The 9,001-nt window shown below is 35.5% G+C and overlaps 1 long non-coding RNA gene across 1 annotated transcript; it reads right to left on the reverse strand.

The window, feature by feature from the left end:
- Positions 1-2,124: 2,124 nt before the first annotated feature.
- LOC103095921 (uncharacterized) lies at positions 2,125-8,781 on the reverse strand. Its single transcript, XR_001628649.2, has 3 exons — positions 8,485-8,781; positions 5,307-5,486; positions 2,125-2,175 (listed from the first exon to the last, which is right to left on the reverse strand). It is a non-coding gene; the product is annotated as an uncharacterized LOC103095921 (long non-coding RNA).
- Between the last annotated feature and the right edge of the window lie 220 nt (positions 8,782-9,001).

Consider the following 9,001-nt stretch of genomic DNA (forward strand, 5'->3'; position numbering starts at 1 on the left):
AGAAATGTTAATTTTTTGAGATGTAATATAATACAGTGGTAAGAACGCAGGACCTGTAGTGAGGAGGTTTGAATTCTGTATTTGACCTTATGGTGACTTCCATCTATATTAATCTTTCCTTTTTTCCTCTCAGGTTTTATCACTCTTCTTCTCTTATTTCCCTACCTACCTAGACTTAACTCAGTGGTCATACATATTGCTTCCACTGTCCCTCCTATATTCTTTGCCCCTTTAGCTACCATTTTTTTCTCTCCTGGTAATTCTCAATCCTAGGAAAATCCAACCTTCTTCATTCCTAACCTGAACCACTGAGCCCTGCTGGAGAAAGTAACAAGACCAAGCTGACTGGGATCTTTACATATGGCTGCTTTCTAACTTCAGTTAGACCCTCACTGCTACATGGTAATTTATAGGATATAGAACTTCAAGGAATATCCAAGGCCATCTAGTAAAACTCTCTTACTTTACAATTGAGGAAACTGGGTTCCAGAATGGAAAAGTAACTTGCCTGAAATCCCCCAGATAGTGTCTTGGCTCCTCTTCTGCTCCAGAACTCTATCATTCTCAAATTCCCAATTCTACTTCTTTTCATCCAGCATATGATAATGCTTTGTACCTTTTAAAAGAATACTTAAGTCTTCCTCCACAGTAGAACAGCTAGGAGATATACTGTAGAGTGCCAAGCCTGGAATCAAGAAGCCTTAAATTCCTGAGTTTAAATCTGGCCTCATGGGCTTAATAGTTGTGTGCCTCCCCTCCCCCCCCCCCCCCCGCAAGTCTTTTAATGATGTTTGCCTCAATTTCCTTATCTGTAAAATGAGCTGGGGAAGGAAATGGCAAACCACTCCAGCATCTTCAGTGAGAAAACCTCCAATGGTGTCACAAACTGTTGAATATAACTGAAATGACTGAATAACAACATCTCCACAACTCACAAACCCTGAATGTCCTCTCCTCCTAAGAGTCTCAATGGAGGAAAAACAAACCACAACAAAAGAAAATTATTGAATATATTAGAGCAAGTCTGAATGGTATGAGGGGGTTCAATAGAGAGAGATGACATCACTGGGAGAATCAAGGAAGGCTTCATAAAAGAAGCAGATCTTGAGCTGGATCTTTTAGGAAAATAGATTTCAACAGGCATACATTTGATAGAAAATAGAAGGTGTATAGCAAGTGACAAAGGCATGGAACCATAAAAGATACGTTCTTTTTATTAAGTTGTTTCAGTTATATCTGATTCTTTGTAACATAATTTTTGGGGTTTTCCTGGCAAAGATACTAGAGTAGTTTTCATTTCCTTCTCTAGCTCATTTTATAGACAAGGAAACTGAGGCAAATAGGATTAACTGACTTGCCCAAAGTTATACAGTTAGTAAGTTTCTAAGGTCAGACTTGAACTCAGGTCTTCCTGACTCCAAGCCTGGCAGTCTATCTCATAATCATTTTCTAGCTCTTGTTAAAGTTATCTGCGGGTACATATCACATTCATAACCCTACACATACTTCACTGTGAGCTACTTAAGGGAGAGAACTATGCCTTTTTTCATCTGTGTATCCTCAGCTCCTTACAATTAATAGGCATTTAATAAATGTTTGTTACACTGGAGTGAAACAATGAACTCTCCAGGATGATCATCTCCACTTGGGAGATGAAGGAAGGTAAGGGGAAAGACAAAGAGGAATAGCATGGGCATTCTGGCTCCTCTGGGGGAAATAACAGAAATGATTACTCTGAGGCACACAATTTCTCACTAATTTATTTTGGCAATTATTTTTAAGCTGTCCTGCTGCTTGTGAATGATTCCAATTAATTGGCATCATTTAATTCACAGCCTCATGCTATCATTTGTCATTTAAAACTTTGTTAATGAAGCCTGATGAAGCTGTTACCCAAACAAGTAACATTATTAATGGAATAAAGACTAATTTATTTTTTAAAAGATACAGATCATTTGTGGTTGCTATATGTGCCTTAAACCAACAGAAGACACTAATCTAAGCAAAAGCAGAAATAAAGGTTGAGAATAAAGAAGATTGCACTTCATTAAGATTTAAATGGGTTCAGAGTTATGATGATATAGATCACGGTTGTCAATAGATAACAACACTAACAATAAGAACTCACATTTTTATATCAGTGTGCCATTTCCCAAGTTTTCTTCCAGAGGCAACCTGAAATAATGGAAAGAAATAAGCATATCAATAGCACCTACTATGTGCCAGGTATTGTACTAAGTGCTTTCACGATTAGTTATTTTATTCTCACAACCACTCTATGAGGCAAGTACTGCTATTATCTCCATTACAGTAGAGGAAATTAAGGCATACTGAGGTTAGGTAGCTTTCTCAGAATCCCATAGCTGGTGAGTGCCTGAAGCCAGATTTGAACTCAGAAAAAGAGGTCCAGCATTCTATCCTCTCTGCCACCTAGCTGCCCCTCTGCACTAGCAGTCCTCTACTAAGTGTGCAGTGGATAGAGCTCTAGACCTAGAGTCAAGAAGACCTGACTACAAATCTAACCTAAGGATTTGGAAGATGTATATCTGAAATGGGGAAAGAACAGAGGTTAGTCCCCTGGTATTCCTAGTTGTAGCCTAGGACGCAAATTTATCATTGTGGTTTCTGTCTAGTGTTACTTGCTGTACAATCTATTGTAATAAATGTCTTCAATTTTTATCTCATGTACTTTATTCAGGATATCTGTCTATATTTAGCTTTCCACCTATATCTATCTATATATTAAATATAAATAAATATTAAAACATCATATTTAAAAGTTCAATTTTGACAATTTGAGAAATAAATCATTGTGACAGAGAGCTTTGACTATCCCACAGGTAGGGGGAGAGATCTACGAAATCTTAGTGCAGTCAGTGTTTTCTAGTATTTGCCTTAGTTTCTAGGACATTCTTTACCCTGAGCCTTCTATCCAAATAGCAAATATCCTTTTAACTCATTTTAATGTGATTCATTAAAATTGGACTGAAATAAAGACATGTTTTCTAAAAGGTCATAGTTAAGTGTTTACATCAAGGACTGTAGAACACTCTGAAAATGACATTAATGTTCTTTGCAGCCCAATCAAGGGCACTCTGAGGGGAACCAAATGACTTTTCTGAAATGACTCAGTAAGGTTCTGAACCCATTCCCTCGGTTCAGACCTTTAGAAAAGCTCAAAAGCAATATTGCCTTTTATAATACATTTCTAGAAAATCTGCCACCAGACCTATACTATTTTGAGACAATTACAGAGAATATATTAGTCTACGTAGGAAAAATAGCATCTGTATTCTTTAATTGATGTTACAAATAATATCCATTCAATATACACCAATTCAACATAATTAATATATTAATGATATATTAGAAATTATATTTGGTACTTTATATACAAAAATTCTTAACAATGTTATCTAACTGCTGATGTGAGTCTGTTTCTCTTTCCCTGAAAATCACAGCTTCTTTCTCAGCTTTTTTTTTTTAAACCCTTACCTTCCATCTTGGAGTCAATGCTGTATATTGGCTCCAAGGAAGAAGAGTGGTAAGGGCTAGGCAATGGGGTCAAGTGACTTGCCCAGGGTCACACAGCTGGGAAGTGTCTGAGGCCAGATTTGAACCTAGGTTTCTCAGCTTTTTTAGGAAAAGTGCATCTGTGCAAAGTTCATAAACTATAAATTAAAGGTTTTTACATTTTTTTGGTAATAATGTAAAATGCTTAATTTTCCTCAGAGAAAAGTTAAAAGAGCATTGGTTGAAAGTCAGAAGGCCTAAATTCTTGTATTAGCTCTATCACTAACTAGCTGTGTGATCCGTAGAAAGTACTAGCTTATTTGGTCCTGTGAAATGGAGAAGAGCTAGATTGTCTCTGTGTGTGTGTGTGTGTGTGTGTGTGTGTGTGTGTGTGTGTGTGTGTGACTTTATTTGGTATTAACAGACAGGGTAGTATTTTGCTTACAAAATTTGCTTACAAAATTCCCATTTTTCTATTTCTATTTCATTCTGATATTTTTAAAAATGTTGATGAACTTATGTATCTACCCTTAAAAGTAATGATCCAAGTCTCCTTTAATAAGTTGAAATATAAGAGAATCAGAAACAGATCTCTATTGATTTTAAAGAAAATAAACTGTTAGTCTAATAAATCATATAACTAAGATGTTTTTCAAAACAAGGCACACAATTTTCTTATACTTTTTTATAATTGTAATATTATATATTACTTTAACTGAAACATTGAATCAATTCAAGTTTAAATTCTAACTTTAAGCTTCATTTGATTTAACTGTCCCCACCAGCTACCATCATATGGCTTCCTTTTTGTGGTTAAATTCCTTGAGAAAGCCATTTACAAGAAGTGATGCCACTTCCTCTTCTCTCACATTCCTTGAAAACCTCTGCAGTTTGGCTTATGATATCATAATTCAACTGAAACTGCTCTTTTCAAAGCTACCGGTGAGAAATTGCCAAGCCAACCAGCCTTTACTCAATCCCAGTCCTCCACTACATTTGACACCATGCATCACCTATTTCCATGTCTTTTTCAGGTTTTCACAGGTATATTTTCCCTTCTTTTCCCCTAGCAGCTCTTCTCCATGCAACACTCTCTAACTATGGGTCTCTACCTACTAATATATTCCAGATTATCTTCATATATCCCATATCTATTTTGTAGGTACTCAGATATTTACGTATTGTCTCCTCTGTTGGAATATATGTTCCTTTAAATTGAGGTCTGATTTCTTTTTCTTTTAACTTTGCTTGCCATATCCTGTTATAATTAAAATTATCTCAAGAGACTAAATTTAGGGTAAGAATACCATTTTATTGAATATATCCACTTATTGGTTAAACCATCATCATAACCAATAGATATGCTTCTCTATAGTTATCTCTAATGAACAGGGACAACCTGGATACTGAGTCAAGACAGCTTAAAAAATAGTTGTAGAAGTTCATTATATAGCTCATACTTTGAACATCCCAAGACATTTTTAATTAGTGTTTAGCTAATTAAGGAGTGATCTATCAAACTATCCACTCTTCTCTATCCCCTTAGATGGACAGGCCACTACAAAGGAAAAGAACCCTGGCATCCTTCACTTATTAACCAAATTCTTTAAAAAAGAAAGACATTCTTTGAGATTCCTAAGGAAAAAGAAAATGCAAAAAAGAGTAGACTAAATGGAATCTCTGACCCAGATCCCAGACATAAGAATACATAATAATTCTCCCTAATGTGACATAAGAATTAAATCAGTATAAGAAAAATAAATTTTCATAATATCCACCGCTTAGCACAGTACCTGGAAAATTTTTTGCTGCTGTTGTTCAGTCATGCCTGGCTCTTCATAATCCCATTTGGAGTTTTCTTGGCAAAGATACTGGAGTAGGTTGCCATTTTCTTCTCTGGCTCATTTTCATATGAGAAAACTGAGGCAAACAGGGTAAAGTGCCTTGCCCAAGATCATACAGATAATACGTGTCTGAGGACAGATTTGAACTTGGGAAAATGAGTCTTCCTGCCTCCAGGCCCAGCACTGTATATATACACTGTGTCACCAAGCCACCCCATAATAAACACTAAATGAATATTTACTAGCTACTTAGAGTTCATTTAAAAAAAATAAAGAAAAAGTTTAAAGCTTGAAGACTTTTTGTCTCAGCTATTCATCCACTTACCAATAAATAGAAGAAAGCTACCAAGATCTAAATTCAGTGTAAATATAAGCCCTAAGCATTCAAATCTTATGCCTTCCTCTTGGGTAAGCCCTATTTCTTCCTGTTCATGACACAGCCTCAGGAATACATCCTTTCTTGGGCTCCTCTCAAACTAAACCTCAAAGCAATGAACTTGGTAGCTATTCACCTCCACTTCCCATAACTTCTCTTTTCCATTGATTTATAGGAAACTGGTCATCAGACAGAAGTATAGGAAAATATGCCTTTAGTGGCATTAGTGTATTGAACAAAACAAAGAAACAAAAACATGTCATCTCATCCATTCCCTTTTCAGAGGATTGCCAGAAGACACTATAGCCCACACTTCCTCGTAGGCCATTTTTATGCTTAATGGAAAGAGTTTGTCAGTTCTCCCAGCTGTCAGACAACTTTGCTGCTACCAAGGACAACTTTCTCAAGTCTGTTCCTTTTTCTTTAAATCCTTACCTTCTGCCTTAGCATTGATACTAAACATCACTTTTACTCCCAATACAAGAGTTGTAAAGGCTAGGCAAGTGGAAGTTAAGTGATTAGCCCATTATTACACAGTGAGGAAGTGTCTGAGGTCACATTTGAACCCAAGATGTCTCATCTCCACACTTGGCTCTCCACTAAATCACCTAACTGCTCCTCTCAAGTCCACTTCTATTAAAAACAACAGCAATTAATATAAATCTCTACAAAAAAGGCTCTGTGCCGAATTTCTGCATAGTTCTGCCAAGGTACCTTCATTTTGACTTGTCCTGTTCCTTACTGTTCAAGGTCTGTGTCCTTTTGATACCAAACTTTTTTTTTCTTCAAAGCAGAATAGAAAAAGAATAAAGGAAAATACAATTTGGTGCAATTTGTCTCATCACTTTATCATTGCAAGATTTGAATAATATTCCAGACTCACTTGCCCAGTAATCCTAAACAAAACAAAACACACACACACACACACACACACACATATTTACACAGAAGGTGAAAGGAAAAATCAGTGTTGCTAATTTAAAATAGCTGCAAGAACCCTTTGACATTTTATCTTCCAGATTTATTCTCAACATATTCAAAGACTAATTTACAATTGTTTTTACATCTGTCAAAATCAGTGCAGCTACTTCAATTATTTTCCCATTTTGTCTGTTAGTTACTTTTTGATTATTAATCAAATAATATTTTTAAAATTATAATTAGTCCAAAAATGAAAAGTTAACAGAACTATAGTGATTAGTTCAGTGTTGACAACTACAAAACATGCACAGATAAGTAAATGCAAAGGAAAGGAGAGGGCTCTAATAGGCATAGGAAAGAGGAAAGGTTAGCACAGGAGGCAACACCTGAGTTTCACCCTACAAGGAAGAACCTTAAACAGTGAAGATGAACATAAGTTTCTTTCCAAGCATGGGACAGAGACTATAGAAAGGCATCGAAGTAGGAGTTGAAATTCCAGGTTCAGGGAAAACCAAGTTAAGGCAGTTGGGTTGAAATATAGAATTAACAACCAGTGAGATGTGAAGTAAGTCTGGAAGCAGCTGAAGCCAGATTCCAGAGAGCTTTAAAGAAATGTGTTTATCCCCACTGAAAATGTGCCAACTTTAGAATGTAGACAATAAGTATACATGTTATCCTTTAACTAAAAAAGCATAGAAAATTGTTGACATTCCATTAATCAACATGCTGCTTTTGAAGTCCAAGTACTAGAGGAAATTAGCTACCTCCCAGTATATTGCCAAATGGAATGTGTGACAGGAAGATTCCATTAATCATCATCCAACCTGTTGGCTGTAAAACAAGACATGGTTATTTGACAAAAATTGGATGAGACACTATCTAGGTTTAATCTCTGACCTCATTTACTAAATCATTGAATCCCACCCAGTTCTCTGGGATACTTTCATGTATTATGAAGTTATTTTAGATATTGCATAATATCCTGGCTTTCTTCATTATTTTTTGCAAAATTTAAAAACAGAAACATAACCAATATGTATGATAATAATCATAGTGAAGAGAACTAAATAAAAAGTATATATTAAACACTTATTAAATAAATAAAAAGTATACATTAAGCATTTAAATATTTAGAATTAAATAAATAAAAGTGTATATTAAATGCTTAAATATTAAGAATTAAATGAATAAAATGTATACATTGAATATTTATATAGTAAGAATTAAATATTAAGAGCTTGGAGTTTACATTCTACTAAGTAAAAGCATGCACAGATAAGTAAAAACCACACAAATAAAGGATTGGTGACCAATGAGAGTATTTTGGACTGGAAGGTTACAGAAATGGTGAACAGAGTCATAGGGCAATTGATAAACATGTCATTTGTGTTAATAATTATATTAGATTACAGTTCCCATGGTTACAAGGAGAAAGGAGGGATTAGGGCGAACAGTATACAAGATTTGAATATGAGTATAAAAAAAGAACAAGAGAAGTAAGAAATGTGTGTGTGTGTGTGTGTAACAAGTGCTGGACTGAGGATTTTACCTCCATTCTCTGCGATTCATATGACCTTGGGCAAGTCACTTAATCTCTTTAAGTCTCATTAAATTCCCTTGTAAAATTGGAACAATAATACCTACTTTACTTCACAGGAGTGTTATGAGCAATAAATAACAATAACATAACATATGATATATTCATTATAACTATTAAATACTATACAACAAGAACAATAATAAGCAATATGCATTTTCTGAGTATAAAATACTACTGGGTACCAGATAGATAAAAAATGAAATATTAACCCCTGCCATGAGGGAACTTACAATCAATCAGAGAAATGTAGACCCAAATACTTTATAACAACATAGCTGCCACCACCACCACGATATCTGACTTGCATAAAACTTAGATGTTCTCTTTCAGTGTATGACCATGGACTATTTTTTTCAAAGCTATTTCCCTGGAGTAGCTACATTGTCATCCTGCTGAGCCAGTAAACAGCACAATGGGAGAAGCCAGCATGCAGAGAAGACAAGGACCTTACAAGCTCGCAGTGCTATCATGATAACCCAAACCCTGTCTGAAGATGGCTAAAGCATTCTCATGAGTCATTGCCTGGTTTTTCCTTCCCACTGTTCTCTGGTTTGTGAGGAGGCAGTGAAACTGAGTGGCTTATCTTCCCAAGGTATGGAAATGCCAGAGGGGAGAAAAGGAGCCTTCACACTGCCCCATCTGTATGAGAGATAGATGGTGTTTATTCTAATTTGTACTCTCTGTGCCTGCTGCTACTGGTTATTTTCTGATACAATTAAACTGATTGGTTAATAGTTGGGTCTAAGA

The sequence above is a fragment of the Monodelphis domestica genome, chromosome 3, assembly GCF_027887165.1.
Source record: "Monodelphis domestica isolate mMonDom1 chromosome 3, mMonDom1.pri, whole genome shotgun sequence".
Lineage (NCBI taxonomy): Eukaryota > Metazoa > Chordata > Mammalia > Didelphimorphia > Didelphidae > Monodelphis > Monodelphis domestica.